The sequence below is a fragment of the Podarcis bocagei genome (assembly GCF_964188305.1).
Source record: "Podarcis bocagei genome assembly, chromosome: 6".
NCBI lineage: Eukaryota > Metazoa > Chordata > Lepidosauria > Squamata > Lacertidae > Podarcis > Podarcis bocagei.
In genome coordinates this window covers 61364503-61382158 of record NC_138130.1, presented here as the reverse complement: position 1 = coordinate 61382158, position 17656 = coordinate 61364503, and the positions used below count along the sequence as shown (strand labels likewise).

General features: G+C 38.1%; 1 protein-coding gene and 1 long non-coding RNA gene across 18 annotated transcripts in view; one reads left to right on the top strand and one right to left on the bottom strand.

Moving 5' to 3' along the window:
- ROBO2 (roundabout guidance receptor 2) overlaps nucleotides 1-17656 on the bottom strand; it is an 839550-nt gene that overhangs the window by 454046 nt on the left and 367848 nt on the right. The gene's annotated exons all lie outside the window — the stretch shown is intronic.
- Nucleotides 38-17656, top strand: part of LOC308590072 — a 44216-nt gene continuing 26597 nt past the window's right edge. The window contains exons 1-2 of the long non-coding RNA XR_014009678.1: nucleotides 38-88; nucleotides 2923-3015. This is a non-coding gene — a long non-coding RNA (uncharacterized lncRNA). The remainder of the gene's footprint in view (nucleotides 89-2922; nucleotides 3016-17656) is intronic.

Genomic DNA, 17656 nt, shown 5'->3' with positions numbered 1-17656 from the left:
TGAGCTTTATGGTTGCTAAGCTGCAATTCAGTGGTAAGCAAAGTCCAAGGTAGACAGAAATACTGGACTAGGTTTTGTGAAATGATACGTAAGTTCTGTTATGCGTAGTTCTTCCCATGTAAAACAATTAACCACGTGTATGTCACTGTTGCTTTCATAGCTATATTTATGCAGCCATATATTTGTTCACTTCATTTTAAGATTCCTTAGTGGTAATTCCTTAATTCCTTAGTTTATTGCCCAAGTGCTCTTCCATGAAGTTCCTGATTTATGAAGATGTCAGTTTATATGAATTCTTCCTACAATGCAGTTGCAATTCTAACAGCATTAGAGCTGCTGCTCTGCCTCTACTAGTGGACTGAATGCTCCCATCAAGCTATGGTTCTTTTTTCCAATATAATGCTGTCAACACTATTGTCATCAGTTATACATATCAGTGGATTATTAACAATATTATTTGTAGGACTTCTGTATTAGTTTTGTCTGAGAATGGCCTTGTCTCACTTCAGCAATAGAATTACATTTTGCATTGTCTCCAGAAATGCTTTCAAATTAGAATCGATGTGTTGGCCATACAATTTTTCACTGCCAGTGTAATTCGGTTTTCTGCCTAAATTTTTTATATGACTTTATGATTTATCTTTTAAAAACTGTGATACTAAAAACAAGTGAAGGGAGAAATACTGTGTACCATGATTTGAACAAAACATTTATTCTTCATGCAGGATACACAATTTATTTTCTATAGTCATATTTTTTATATTTGGCAGACAGGCAGATCCATGAGAGACTAGCCGGTTTTATGTGTATGTTTAAGCTATTTGGCTTTTCTTTTTCAAAAAACAGTCTAGGATAATTAAAGATTGTCAGTTATGGAGTAGTGAGATTATGAGTCCTCAAATTTTGTGAGTCCACAGCTGTAAATAAAGTGTAAAAGGAGAAGGGGTGTATGAAACCGGGTGCTTGTTTGTATAGGAGGTAGCTCAGTGTTAATGTATTAGCCAGTAAACCCTGTGAAGCTTCTAGGCAAGATGGACATGCAGGATATCTATTTAGTTTAAAAGGCAATGTGCAACTTAACTGAGAAATGTTTGTGTATAGCACCGTGGTAGCCAAATCTTCATAAAGTTTTATTTGGAAGTTACTCATTCTGACTGTAGCAGTCAAATTTACTACCATGGGAGGATATTTGGAATTGGATGAAAGCATAAAATGCTTTGTAAGTCTTATCTTACTTATCTTCACACAACAACCAATAAGATTGTGGTTTTCAAGTAACTTTCTTAAGGTTATCCACTGAGTCTTTAGCTCATAAGGGAGTTGAACCCATGTTGCCTGGGTGTGACCAATGAGGTCTGGCAGTAGTCAGATTTTTGAATGTTGATTCAACAACATGCCACCAGATTTTATTGGCTTCCAGGACAGGTCCTCAAGTTATATTTTCATACAGAGGTACAAAGCACATGCCTCTCATCAAATCTGAAGGACATGCATCTGTAAACCAAGATGTAACCCTTTTAAATACTCAGAAGTAAGAACTGTGAAAGGATTGGCATTCTCAAAGGGCAGATCATCTTGTAAGAAACACACTTAATTTTACATATGTAAGTCCTTGACTTGAGGGAGAGGTACATGATTATCAGTCCACTAGTACTGTGGTGAGAAATGTCCTTCAGTTAAGAATTAGTTCAGAACTTTCACAGAAGTAAGCTACATTCTGGAAACATGATAGTCAGTGATGCCAAGAACAGCTAGCAAGATGCTGTTCTGGACGGATAAAGTCTCACGGCTTGAGGGGAAGCCTGCAATGTCATACATCCTAGAGCACCTGACTTGGAAATAAAAAAAGAACTGTAATCAGCCAGGTGGAGCAATCCAGTAAATTAAATTAACATTAAGATGAATCAAGGAAGCTACGCTGACTTCTGAAGGGAGATGAGATTTAAAGTTCTTTTAGCTGTTTGAAAATAAATGTATAAATTATGCTTGCTTAATTTCACAAATGGAAAAAATACCTCTTTGTTAATTACTGTTAAAATTAAAGAAACAAATCATTGAAGTAATCAGGAAGCCTATAACTATTTAAATGTAGGAAAATTCATTGCAAAATGGTACAATATATTTATTTCTCGGTGAAAAAAACACTAAAGGGGTTTTACTGTAATTTATTTATTACCTTTCATTTATATCCTTGGATGCCCTGTACTGAGGCAGTATATATCCTTGGATGCCCTGTACTGTATTGAGGCAGAGACAGAAGTATAGTGTCCAGATCAAGGGAACTAATAGTGTGTCCCCTAGCCTTTATTTGTGCATCTGATTATTTCTGCCTAATTGCAGAATCTTACATTTGTCCCTGTTGAAACTCATTTTTATTAGTTTTGGCCTAGTTCTTGAGTTTGTTAAGATCACATCTTTTGCAGTATCAGCTACCACTCCCAGTTTGCTATCATCTGCAAATTTGATGAGCATCCCCTCTATTCCTTCATCCAAGTAATTCATAAAGCACATACCAGCTTTCCCTGGAACATATTTCAGGAAAAAAGCTGATAACTGTGAACTTATATTTTGTCTTGTAACTCACACACTCTTGTTACTTCTGTAGATTGACAGTCATGCCATGGAAAGGGCACTATGAGCAGTTCCACAAAACTTGAATACAAAAATCCAACCTTGCAGGGCGAATACCATCTGGGTTTGCAGAACTGTCAGGCAGTGGTGGAAGATGCAGTCAGATTCTTGGTATGGCACTGCTGCTCAGCACAGATTATCCCCTATTTGCTTCCTATAGCATGTTAAGTGGGAGCTCATTTCCTGCTATCCGCTGCTACTGTGCCTCCTGCTGCCATTATTCTCAAAGAGAAAGGATGTTTTAACTCCTGGGGCCTAGAAGTTCCATTATCATTCCTTTATCTTTGCCAGCCCTTACAGGCTACCAGTTACCTTATTTCTGGGAAATGATGAAGTCACTGGAGGGGAGTCTGGCCTTTGGCAGCAGCTGGACTGTGACTTCTGGTGAGTGTGCATGTTTTCCATCTCTTTGAGCTGGTGAGTAATGCGGCCAGGAGCCAAGTTTCTAGAACTGGACAAGGCTTTATGCTAGTTCTTGTATTATTCTGCCAGGCAGAAGCTTCCTCTTTTTGGTGGAATGATTGCGTTTAGTACATTTGTCGACCGCCCAGTCAATAAAGTCATCTGGCTAGTTTCTCACAGAGTTCAAATTAAGCATTTAAAATGTTTCTTAAAAAAACATCATTGTCCAAAAACCAGCACAGGCAGCATAAGAACATTTAAAACCCAGCAGAAATAATCTGTCCCAAGGGTAATAAAAAAGAGAGAAGAAAGGTCCTAAAAGTCCTAGGAGAATAAACAAAAAAGTATTGGTGTTGAAAGGATCTTAATGTAGGTGCCAAACTAGCCTTATTAGGGAGGGCATGCCATAATTGGGGAATTGTTCACCATGCAGATCACCCTGTTGGGTTGAGAGTCTTCACAGCAGCCTTGTAGGTTTGAATGATAGCTGGCATTTGCATGGAGACTATCCAATCAAGCAACTTTATACATTATTATGGCTACCATGTGGAGCTACTTCCAGAGGCTTCTGTTGTAAGACCGTCTTCATTTCTTCTGTCTCTTCTATGGAAGTCCGCCTACTTTTCTGCTTCCCCCCTCAACACCCATGCAAACAAACTCTGATATATAGACCAAAAAATAAAAACTTTGCAACATCTATGTGTCTGATAGGCTTGCTTAAAGAAAAAATGTTTTAAAGGCGGTGCTGAAAAGTGAAGGCACCTGCCTGATGTCAATAGGCAGTGAATTCCAAAGTGCTGCCATGTTAAAATATCTATTTCTCACAGATGCAGAATGACTATCATGTGGCACCTGTAACCGTGCCTGTGGCTTAGATTGAAGTGGCTGAGTGGACACATTGGGAATAAGGTGATCCCACAAGTATTACTGAAGGAGTACATAGTTTATATATAATGAACATGGGCATAGCCAGGATTTATTGTGGGGGCAGGCTTTATGTTAGGGGAGGCAGAACTGAGTATCTGTGACACAACTGGGCAGTTAGTTAAGTATTTTTATCTATTTACTTGATTGGGGGACAGTTGCCCCCTTGCAACCCGCCCCCCCCGGCATACTTGTTCAAGAAAGCAGAGGCATATGTTTGTAAAGTACAATATAATGTGTTGCAGTTATGAGATTTTATACAACAAATGTTTGCATTTGAATCCTGAAACATCGAAACTAACATTTCTTGTTAGTTTTGTTGCTTTGCCTTTGTATTACAAAGGGAAACAGGACTTAAAGGGCTACTTAATAGTCTGGACCCATTAAGTGAATCAGGAGAAACCCTGTCACTTGCACTTCAGGAACTTAAAGGAAGTGAGGAATATAATCTTCAGTGGCAAATGAATGCTTTAAGGGAATGCATGTCAATAAATCTGTAATAAGATATCTTTTAATACTTTTTATTGGGAGCCACTGAAATATTTCTAACTGTTAAATGTAGCACTTCACATTGATCTGCTCTTTTTAAAAATGTCAAAATGCAGTCACAGTGTCTACTGTAATATTCTGTAATGTTTCACCGAATTATTATTTAACCGTCTCACCTAAATAATATCACATTCTGTAAGTGTTGTTTATGTGTGGTTAGGTAAGTAGACTTATTGCTTGATAATATGAAACCAATTGTCACCAATTATCATTTGATAAACAATTACAAGCCAATGTAGTTAGATTCAGACTGGGAGTAAGCCCCATTGAATTCAATGAGACTCGTTTCTGCATAAACATGGTTAGGATTGCAGCTAAGTAAATGTAGCTAAAAAGTTACTAAACAGCATCTCAACATCTGACTCATATTATGAATGTTTTAAATGTTAAGAATGCTATGCTCATCAAAAGCTGTTCCTACCATGTTACAACACTGGAGTGTCTATGTTCCTCTGAAGAGTGTGTGAAGATTGCATGCTATGTTTCTGTATGGCAAGAAAGGTGATTCGCTATATTTAAGAACACATCACTTTACTTGGTTATATCTCACACTGCACGAAGTTAAAAACAAAAAGTTAGAAACATGGACTTATCCTGCATACTGTTTGTGATAAGTGTCTATATTCTGATCACTTTTCTAAAAACAGATCTTTCATCAAAAATTCAAATCTTACTGGAGCAGATTGATCTCTTTCTCAACATTCCAGGAAATGTATTCATTTCTACTCCTACAAGCCAATCTTTTAAAATATGTATAATTGATCATAATATTTCAAGAAAATGCTTATTTAAGCTATATCACTATGCAAAAGTAGACATTGTTCTTTGTTTACCCGTAATAAATAGCCATAAGGTAAAATTATTAAGAAGCAGTTGCAGTGAAAGGTAAAATAAGCCTCACTAGTCTCAGAGGTGTTCCAAAGCTCGAAGTAATTCCCAATAACATTTGCTTAATATTTCATGATTAAGTCATCAAAAAAACTGAGAGCTGGGAACCAATGCAGATAATACTCTTGTAGTCACCTTGACTTGTTAAATTTAAATTTGACAGTACTTGCCCTAGCACTTTTTTTTGCTTTTTTTGCACTTAGCACTTAATTAAGCTAAAATGTAACTGAAATAGTATAATTTAAAGTTATACGCAGCTGGTATGACACAGGAAAAAAAGGTCGGAATACAAATTAGTGATGGGAAGTATGTGTGTACAAGAAGACCATCTCGCACTTGCTGTATTACAGTTATGCCATTCCTATACAGAAAAGCCTTCAAATCTACCCCATATGTATCCCAAGGAGTTGGTCAACGTGTGGAGTTCTGGAATGTTGAAATGTACAACGCAGTACCATGGTAAATTGACCAAATCTGGCAAAGAGTAACACAACCACTTCAAGGAAGCAGGAAATAGGAGTCAAAGTTCTTGCCGGCCTTTTCTATCTGCCAAACCATCAACTTTTTGAAATTACTGGTGCAGAGAATAGACTGATGCTACAGTATATTGGTGAACACATCTATGCATACACAAACACAAGCATCTATATTGACTAGAGAATGGATATGCAATGTCAGTGTGATACTGGCAGTGGATTCCATACAATGACATTACCTTAAACTGTACTATTAAAGACCATAAGAAGAGCCTGCTTGACCCATCTAGCCCAGCGTCCTGTTCTCCTAGTGGCAAACCAGATGCCTATAGGAAGCCTGCAACCAGGAACTGTGTGCAGCAGCACTGTTCTCTTCTGCAGTTTCCAGCAAGTGGCATGTAAAAGCATACTGCCTTTGACAGTGGAGGTAAGACAAAGGCTTAAGGTTTAATGGTCACTGGTAGCCTCATCCTCCATGAATTTATCTAATTTTATGTTAAATGTGGCCATCACAGACTTTTGTGGGAACGAATTCCTTAGTTAAACTATGTGCTGTGTGCAGGAGCATAGCTAGCTGCTCCAGCACCCAGAGTGGTGGGGTTGGGGTGAGCCACCCCTTGGGGGAAGGGTGATCCGCCCAGGGGGGCGCTGCAGTGATCCGCCCAGGGGGGCGCCATGGCAAGCTGCCCATGGCGTCCGCCTGGCATGCACAAGCCCCATGCCATTTCGGGCAGCGCAGGGCCCTGAGCTGCCGCGTCACTCCCAGGAGAGACGCATGGCTCGGGTGTGCTGCAGGCCAGGCCTCACGGTAAGTGCTGCCCCCGCCCCCATGCCATTTTGTCACCCCCTCAGAGATGACACCTGGGGTGGACCGCACCCCCACAGCCTCCTTTCTATGCCCCTGACTGTGTGAAGAAGTACTTTCTTTAGTTTGTTCTGAGTACTAATGTTTGTTCTGAGTACTAATGTTATGAAAGAGAGAGAAAAAACATTTTTATTTTCTCCATGGCATATGATTTCATCAGTGGCGTAGCGTGGGGGGTGCAGGGGGGGCCGGCCGCACCGGGCGCAACATCTGGGGGTTAGGGTTAGGGGGAGCAAATCCACGGGTTAGGGGGCGCAAATTACTTGCCTTGCCCCGGGTGCTGACAACCCACACTACGCCACTGGATTTCATACACTTCTATCATGTTACCCCTTACTTGCCTTTCCTCTAAACAGACTTTCCAGCATTTGATACCTTTAATCACAAACAAATACCCTTTCTGTCCCCTTGCCTAGCTGTTCTTTGAGATGTTTTTTGGGAGGTATACGATATATTTTTTATGTAACCCCAAGTATGAGATCATTTTTAGTAAACTCAACAATTACAAGATCATTTTATGAAACCGTTTAACTAAAAACAAGCAACCCCATTTCATATGTCAGTGTTGTATTGATTAGAGTCTCTCTTTTTTTTAGCTGAACTATGTTAGCAGTGATGAAAATTACAAGAGGAAAGTGAAAGTAATTAATAGTTTCAGTGAAATCTCTAGAGGACATACTTACCATTTGTTCTGACAGACAGAAGTATATGACAATGCATGAAGACTGTCTCTCTCTACTCTAGAGGTGATGTCTGTAGAATAAAATTAAGGTGAAGCAGTGAGACTGTTAAGCAAAAGGAATAATGCTGTATTTTAAACAGTAAAGAATCTTGTGGCACTTGAAAGACTAACGAATGTACTGTGGCATGAGTTTTCATAGTGTAGAGTCCACATCTTCAGATATAAGATAACTTCATCTTGTAACTAATGGATATTCCTGGATGCAATTTGAGAACCACCTCCTCCCATGCCAGTCATCAACTTGTTCCTATCTGGTGGAGAGGTCCTTCTCTGTGTTCCACTTATGGCGAAAGCTGTTGTCCGTTACTAGAGGGAGTTGCTTAATGAGGTTTGGCTGGCACCATTTCACTGTATTCTGCTGTCCAGTGAAGACCTTCCATTCCCTCAGGCTTTTGTCAGGTATATAATATTTTGATTGGAATGATGTTTCTATCTCTCATGCCTGATTCTATTGCATTTTATTGATGCTGTGGTTTTGTGAATTTGTAATTTTAATTAGTGTAAGCTACCTTGAGTGATGCGCAGACATCAGGGTGAAATGTCCTTATAAACAATTATACTATATTAATTGTTAGTCTTTCAAGATGTCACAACTTTCTTTGTTGTTTTTGGTACAACAGAGTAACATGGTTATTCCTCTGGAGATTGCTGTGTTTGTGAAGATTGTGTTGTGAAGAGACAGGAGTATGGTGGCCAGATTCAATGGTATAGAGCACACATAATTTTGTTCACTATTGAGGCATAAAGTTTAATTACACACACACCCACACCATCTGACTGGGTTGCCCCTGCCACCCTGGGCAGTTTCCGACAATGCTATACTGGTTTTTGCACAACTGAATGAGAATTATGATGTGAGAGCAGACAAATTGAAGCTTTGCCTTCCTAATATAGATAAAGAATGTGGTAGTCATCTGAGTATTACTCAGAGTAGACCCACTAAGATTAATGAATCTTAGTAATGGCCGTTGCTTTTAATGGGTCCACCCAAGTTATCTACATTTAAAGAAAACTCAGCTGAAGATTATTTAGAGTTGTTACCTTCTGCCACAACAATGAAATAGGATTTATAAGTCAGAATGCATTTCACAACTGTAAATATGCTATAAGTAATACATACTGGAGAATGTATGGCAGGACCACATATTTCAGGAATTTAGGAGATTATTATGGAAAATAATAATTGACATATTGTAGGCTCAGAAAGGAAATGAAGCAGATTTTATTGGGTATTCTTCCTGGCTATCAATAAAGTACACTTTTAAACTATAAATTTATTCTCAGTGGCAACAATTGCTTATGCCAGCTATTGTAAATCAAATTTGGTATTGCATCATAAGAAATATCTGATAAGATGTGACATGCAGTGGAAATGGATAAATAACATTATTCTAGATGAGAGTATAGAAGAATGTAAAGTTTGTCAATATTTTCTGTATATTGGGTTTGTATGGTGATATTTTTAAAATCAATATAATTATAATATATTATTTATTTATTAAATTTCTATTCCACACTTTTCCCCATGTATAGTATACTTTATAAATTGTGAGTTATGAAAGTGTACTTAGTATTTAATAAAACAAATATAGTAAAAAAAAAAATTAAAAGCATAGTGGGCATTTTAAATATAGCAAAAAATAAAATAGTGTGCTTTTTAGCTAATAAATGCCATTTATTAGCTAAAAAAATGGCTTTTTTGTTTTTGTTTTTGCTACTGCCAGCACAACACAATTAAACATATTGTGTGACAAATGTCCGTAGAAAACAGTATTTGGTAATTTTAATTGAAATTTCAGTACTAAAATAAAATTATAATGCTTCATAATGTGGACAACTCTCTGCACATTTTATAAGAGAGTTTCCACATGCAGTGGTAGTCCATTTTAATATGCATCACAGTACCTGGAATCCCTTGGTTTAAGATGGCATTTCTAGTGTGGTTTGAAATAGTCCCACAGTCCTATCACTTTCTTCTTCTTAATTGAATATATAGGCTGCTTTTCCATTTAGAGGCCCTCTAAACAGTTTATAACAGTTTACTTAATTGACATTTATCCTAGATGCAACATTATCCATGTGGAAAACCTTTATGCAGACATATATTTTTGCATTGTTCTCTCACTCCCATGACAGAAAAGTCAGCATTTTCTGTAGCAAAATCCATGAGCATTAAAAAGAGGGGGGAAAGTTGGCAAACACATAAATGAAATCTACAAAGTACATTTTCAAAGCAGAGGTCCTAACCTCTAGCTGCCATTGATTAAGTGAGAACTGCTGAGGTAAAGCACTACGGAATACTTTGAAAATACAGATGAATAGAGCTGTCCAGTTAAAGAAACAAAAGGGGTAGTGTGAGCTAAATCAGTACTTCTCCATCCCCCAACCCAATAGTATCTAGATTGAAAGAAATCTGTGCTATTAATAATGTAATTTGCATGACACATTCATGTAAGCAAGAAAGCTTGTCAGGATATTTAATGATAACCCATTGAGCCATTTGTCATTCAGTGAAGTTTCTTAAATCAACAGGCTTTCTACTTAAAATACAACACACTCACCAAACGTACTTGTTCCTGGTTAGCAGGAGTTTGCTGCACAAAATTTGGCAGTTTTATTTAAATATTTGTTGTTGCTTTTCTTTGCTTTACACACACAGAGACACAGTTACTGGGGAATAATGGTCTCAATTATATTCAGCACAGAATGGTTTTTCAGGCAGTAGATCCTAGGAAATACTCATGCCCAAGTTTGCTAAATTCCATGCACCTGTCTGTGGGACGGAACTAGAAACGCTTACTCATCTCAATTTCTCCCCATAATTTGGAGAGTTCAGCTACTTAGGTCATCAGCTTGTGGGCTTCCCAAAGCCACCTGGTTGACTACTGTGGGAAACAGGATGTTAGATGAGAAAGGCCTTTGGTCCTTAGGCCATGGCTTTCAATGCCATTGATGATGGTAACCTTCTGGAGTGACTTTCCAAGTTGTGGGTAAGTGGCATTGCTTCCCTTTGGTTTCAGTACTACTTTGATGGGCATTTACAGAGGGCGATGCTTGGGGAGTGTTCTTCGGCCCCAAGGGAGCTTCAATGTGGAGTTCCTCAGGATTCATTTTTATCCACTATACTGTTAACATCTACATGAAAATGCTGAGTCAGGTCACCTGAAATTTGGAGTAAGTTGCCAGCAATATGCTGACTACAGAGCTCTAAATATCCTTACACCTGCAGGTGAGGCAGTGGATGTGCTGGACCATTGTCTTGCCTTGGTAATGGACTGGATAAGAGCCAACAAATTGAAACTCAATCTAGATAAGAGTGAGGCACTGTTAGTGGGTGGTTCCCTAGACTGGATCGATGGGAGGTTGCTTGCCTTTGATGAGGTTACACTCCCTATGAAGGAGCCGGTACATAGCTTGGGGGTATTCCTGGATCCTTTCCTGTCACTTGAGGCTCAGGTGGCCTTGGTGGTGGCGAGTGCCTTCCATCAGCTTCGGCTGGTGGCCCAGCTGACCCCTATGTGGACAGGGATATCCTAATTTCTGTTGTCTATGCTCAGATTACTGCAATATTATATGCACATGGACTACCTCTGAAGATGGTTCGGAAGAATTGGGTGGCCAGGTTGCTCACTGGGGCAAGACAACTTTGAGCATATTACACTGATCCTGGCCCAGCTGTACTGGCTCTAAATTAATTTCTGGATCCAATCAAAGTGCTGGTTTTGACCTATAAATGGCTCAGGACCACAATACTTCAGGGACAGCCTCTCCCCACATGAACCAACCTAGACCCTGCGATCATCATCTTAGGCAACAGGTTGGCAACATGACAACAGGCCTTTTCTGCTGTAGGTTCCAGTTCATGGAATGCTCTCCCCAGGGTGACTTGCCTGGCACCTTCATTACATATCTTTAGTTGTCAGGTGAAAATGTTTCTCTAGACCCAAGCGTTTGGCTGATTAACACTTATGGACTTTTAAATGTGTTTGTGGGCGGAAGTTTATTGATTTGTTTTTGTTTTATTATGTATTTTGTATTTTTATGTTGTAAGCCACCCTATGATCTTTAGCCGAAGGGCGGTATAAATATTTAATAAATAAAAATAATAAAATAACAGTGGCATTATGAATGTAAAGCTGTTGTCTGTGTACTGATCAAGCCAATATTTATCTGAAAGAGTGGACAACATTCTACCTGCAAAAAGTGGAAGACACCTAACAGCACAAAGATAGCAAGATGAAGACATTTTCCGTAAAGGATCATGATTGGTATCCATGGCTGTGAACATTGTGATATTCTGCTGACCTTAACTTGGCCTAGTTTCCACTAAAAGATAATATCTCCCATTGACTACATAGGACAAATTTCAATGGTCAAATGAGATTTGCAACGTATTTTGCTTTTCCATAAACCTGATACTGGAAATACTTGAAAAAGCATTTTAGCCTGCTAAACTTAAACTAAACACAAATCGCTATACAGTATAAGCACAGCAATTGCTTTCTAAGTTTCTACTGCCACTAACATACCAGTTAGAAACCTTCAAATTCCATTCTATATGCATTGTCTGTGTTTCTCTCCTTACCATATAAATGAAAAGATTATGTAAGAGTCTGTGTTTAATCTTCACCAATGTCTGTTAAACACTGCAGGAAAAGAAACCATTTTTCTTGAAACAAGGAGGTCATTGACCTAGATCACATAAACCTCCCATCTACAATGTCAACAGAAAAATCTGTGTGGAAGGCTTGAAAGTACTATTTGTCCATGTAAATGTAAAGGCATGCCCTCCTTTTATCTGTATGTTTTCCATGCTCACTGCTATGTGAACATCTGATTAGAAGCTTTTGAAAATAAGCTGACTGTGTAATTATGGGGCATAAAACTCCCATACCAAGGTTAATGCTTCCCAAAATATAGGCAAAATACAAATCTAGCTGGAAATCTCATTTATTTCATAATTCAGCTTCAGTGTCTTTCCTCATAGATTTAAAACATTCCTATGCTTGTGGACAATGATGAATCCACTCTTAAGGTATCAACATCTAAAGAATCAGCAATAGCAATTGTACATATTAATTGGGAAACAAAATGGCATATCCCATTTATTGTTTCTTTCAAAATAAGTAGATGCTTTTATCTAGTTGAAGAAATTAATTGCCTCACTCTTTCATTGGCCATTGCAGTACTCATAAAATACAACTAGACTAGACATTCCTGATATCTGATGTATCTGATGGGACGCTGTATTGCTGACCATGAAAACTTCATTCAACAAAATTCACAGCATTGGGCAATGGTAACACTTCGGACTATAAATGTTGTTGACTATCAAAAGAATCCCACAAATTTCACTTTCATCTACTCTGGTGAGAATTCTGGGGTAGAGGATCTAAAAAATAGCTAGTTTATTGGTGTCCTCCAGTCTCATTGGTTGGAGGGATGGAACAGCTTTGCAAGAATGAAACATACACCTCCAAACTTGAGGAAGATACTAAGATTGGGAGAGGCAAGGGACAGTGCCTTCATGACTGACAGGTCTATTTGTAATCAGAGTAAATAAATCTACCTGGGAAGTGAATGCCTTTAAGATCTCCCAAGTCAACTTTAGAGGTACCTAGCACAAAGGCTCCTGACATATTTTTTTTATTTTGGGGGTAGATGAAGGAAATGAACTGAAATATCTGCTCACAAAACACTTGGGGAGATTTATCAGATTCCTTTTTCATCCACCACCAAACTGTAATGCCTAACCTTGCATGACAGCCAATTCAGATAGCCTTCTAAAATTTGGCAGAATTCATGCCCTCTGAAGGGATGTTTTGCCTGCAAAATTAAGTCAAATCTATCAAAAAAATAAAAAAGGTATATGTGATACCTTTGGGGGTGAGAGAGAATAATATTTTAGAGCGTTTTAGCAGAAAAAGTCCCTGAACCTATATACCTATAATTTGAAGTGGCTAGTATGTCTCTAAATTTAATTCACTTTTGTCAAAATGAAAAAAAAGCGATAGGCAACTGAAAATTTCTCAGTAGTACATGAGGATGGAGAAAAGAAGTGGATTCAAATAGCCTCTGAATTGTTCCAAGCCAAATCAAGCTAATTTACAAAGTGTTGAATGGAATCTGAACCAAATCATGTGGTTGATGCACATGCCTATCATCCAGTTCATCATTTCCAAATAGGGGTTTCTTTCAACATGACCCACAAAGGTGTAGAACCCTCATGCTGTGACCTTCTGCTAAGCACTTCAAGTTGCTCACATAAGCCTTGACTTAGCTGACACTATTTTTGCAATTCAGTCTATGGATCTATCTAGAGCACTGGCTGGTCTTGTTGAATACGTTTTAGTTTTTGCAGACTGAGGACATGGACAATATATTTGTGGCCTACTATCTGTTTTCTGTCTCCTGCCTTTCTGGCTTATAGCACCCAGTAAGAGAATTGAATTGACTGCCTGGATCCAGGAGATTATTAATGCCTCCTTGCAAAAGAAGGCATTCCTGTACAAAATGAGTTCTTAGATGAGATTGGTTATCTATTTCCATTTCAATCTGGCTTCAGGGGTGGTTTTGGAACTGAAATAACATTGGTTTGTGTTTTTTTCAATTACATGATCATGTACACAAATGGCTTGTCACATAGAAACAACCACCCATGTGGACAGATTTGTGCATATACTGGCAGTAAGTTACCTAGGAAAGGTCCCCTTCTTGTAACAAGCAAGTGTTTCTTGCCAATACAAGAACACAGATGTAGATGAGGACAACAAGCTTGGATCAGATGTTTAAGGATAATTTTAAAAACTGGTATTTCTTTTTAATAAAATGGGGCAGAAATTCCAGAAGCTCAAAGTCAAAATAGTTGATATGAATGCAGAACATAAGGTTATTAGTAAATGTAACTTGTGTACAGGATGCTTCTAGAGATAAAATGAAAATAAAGAACACCTTGAAAACTGTCAGCAATGACATGTTTATATATAGGGAAAACAGATGCAAAACCACTGTTTTCAATTTACATTGGGTTTTTATGATGTTCAGAGTGTAAGGACTTTTTTTAAAAAAGAGCAATGGGAATAATAGCCCAAACACATGTTCATTGTAAGTGATCAAGATCTCTGGAGGGCAGTGCATTCAAATTGGAGATGTTATCTAACTAAAGCAAAAGTCATAAAAGCATGAAATTTGTAATTGACTCAATTTATTCAGTTTATTAGTGGCATAGACCTCCGTTTGAATTAATATTACCCATTCCAAGTGGGGGGTGACATGGTGTATCATGACACAAATTACTGCCTGCTCACATTACTGTACTTAAAGTCACCCATATCTACCAATTAGACTAGCTCTAAGCTAATATGGATGTTTTCAATACTTCTCTTTTATTGGCAGTAAAATGTGACTAGCTCCTTGCCCATGCAATCTAGTAGTATCATATTTGTTTTAAGCAGCAGTTAATTGTCTCAGAGTTATGGTGACATCACTTGGCTTCTTGGCTACTCGGTTGTGTGGTTCACATTTTCCTATGTATTATTTGGGGTACGCCAAACGTTTCCCTTGTGCATGAATATATTCCAGTAATCTTCAGCATCTTGCCTACCACTGCAACACTGTAATGTCACATTGTGACAGATTGATAGTTTTGAAGGAATTCAGACAACCCAAAGTTCTAAACAATATCTGTTCATTAAATATGTATTCAAAGTTTAAAAGATGTTTTAAAAATGGAGGGATGTGCATGCAATTGCTCCCTGTTCTTCTAACTTCCATTCCCCTCTTCCCTGGACCACAGATACTCCTACTGCAGAGGTCACCAACCTTTTTTGAATAGTGGACACATTTGGAGAGAATGCTGGGGTGCCGGTCACAAAATGGCTACCATGGAGGGGGCAGGAAGAGAAAACCACCCCTGAAAACATTGTGCAAACCATGGGAAGTAAGATATGTCTTGCTAGTTCTGATTATAGAGATCACACACACACACACACACACACACACACACACAGATGCTGCTGAAGTCTAATAACAACAGGGAACATTCATCAGTATGAGCAAAAATCTACAAACAAGCCACACTGCTTTCATTTCACAGAAATCACTTAGAAGCTTTAGAGACTTACTTTTTAAAAAATGAAAGCTTAGAGTCTTGGGCACCTGTCTAGGAGCACCACTTGAAGCCTTCATGAGTGACATGGTGCCTGTGGGTGATGGGTTGGTGACTCCCAACCTAACAGTTGTTTTTCCTCTTTTTCAAAAACAAAAACAAACAAACTTATGTTTTTTTCTTTCTTTTCTTTATTATTTCTTCTAACCTTGGCGTTTTCTTGAGCATTCATGTACTGCTCTCTTTTTCCTCTTTGGCCCCTAGCTTTCATCATCATCAATAATAATAATTTATTACCCATCGTTTGCCTTAAATTTCCTGGGCAGGTTACAATAATTCAAAATACAACATTAAAAACCGTATAAAACAACTGAAAATCACAAAAATTGGGTGGGCACCTTTGCAAATCTTAATACCTGAGAAGGTCTGTAGAGAAGGAGATGGTATTTCAGATAAGCAATGTAGCTGTTGGCACTTGAGAGCAGCACTAGGGAAAGTGTTGCAACTTTTAGAGTAACATGTGCTCTGCAGTCTTAAGTATTTCACACTTTCTGAGGAAATGGTGTGAAGGGGGCATGATTTTACACTTAATTAGTTGGGAGCAAGTTCCATTGAGTTCCGGTGAGGTTTACTCCTAAATAAATGTTTTGCATGGTCACTTAATATGCATGCTTCCTTATTGTTTACAGTAATTCTTGCTGAAGCCTAGTAATTGTATTCCCATTATTGACTAAACCAGTTTCATTAAATACTCTGAAGCTGTTTTGCATGATGTACAGTGGTACCTCGGGTTAAGTACTTAATTCGTTCCGGAGGTCCGTTCTTAACCTGAAACTGTGCTTAACCTGAAGCATCAGTTTAGCTAATGGGGCCTCCTGCTGCTGCCACGCCGCTGGAGAACAATTTCTGCTCTCATCCTGAAGCAAAGTTCTTAACCCGAGGTAATATTTCTGGGTTAGCGGAGTCGGTAACCTGAAGCGTATGTAACCTGAAGCGTATGTAACCCGAGGTATCACTGTATAGCAATTTAGCATGCTTCTCTTTGGTGACTTTGGTTAATACACGTTACTTTATTATATTACATATGATCATTTTTTTCAACTAAGCTCAAATATGGTAACAAATTCTATCTACAAAGTTTTTAGAAAACTTTTATCAATAAGAAATAAGATAATACTCTTCTCTGTGATTATAATATGCATTCAGCTATATGACAGAAACAAGGTCACCGAACTAGATTTACTTTAATCGTTCAAGTATTACAATTGCCTGGAAATATATTGCCTGCAGTGTATTACTGCTTATGGTGTTGTGGGTGAAGGACATAGTGACAGGTATAGTTAAGCCATAGTCTCAAATCTTTCTTTAAAAAACCCCCAGACTTTAAAATTGATTTTAATTTTCTCCGTGGTGGCTTTCATTTTTCCATTTTGTCCATTTTTTGCCTTGGGCAAACTCTAGACTCCAGCTTCTCTTGACTGCAACTATAAGTATGGATTTCATTCCATTTCTTACAAGTAAAGTAGCCTAGAGTCATTTCTCACTGTAGGTACAATTTTCTACTGGTGAGATCAGTTTTATTAAATCCCATTAAAACTCTCAAAAACAAGAAAGAACTTTGTAGCAAATTGACTTCAACATAATGCAATGGGTCTTAAAAACATGAATACCTTGAACTTTAAATTTGACATATCAGTTATACTTTTCTCCCATCCATCCCTCAAATAGTCTATAATTATGTAGCATATTAACACTACTAGACAGGCATGATTTCTAGGCTTGGGTCAGAGCTCTTGAATATCTATGTAAAACAATGAGAATTGATAAAACTAGACATAGAGACAAAAACACTTATTTAAAACTGAAAAACTGACAAAAGTTACTTCAAATAAAACACACCAACTTACACTGGCCTAAGGGGAAAGGTGTTATAAGCTTTGATGAAGGCAGGAGTATAGTCTTTTCAAGAAAAAAGTAATTAGAATTAATTGTAGAAATTATCACAGAAGAATAGGAAGCTGCCTTACACTTACCCACTGGCCGTGGCACTCCAAGATTATAGAGAAGGGTCT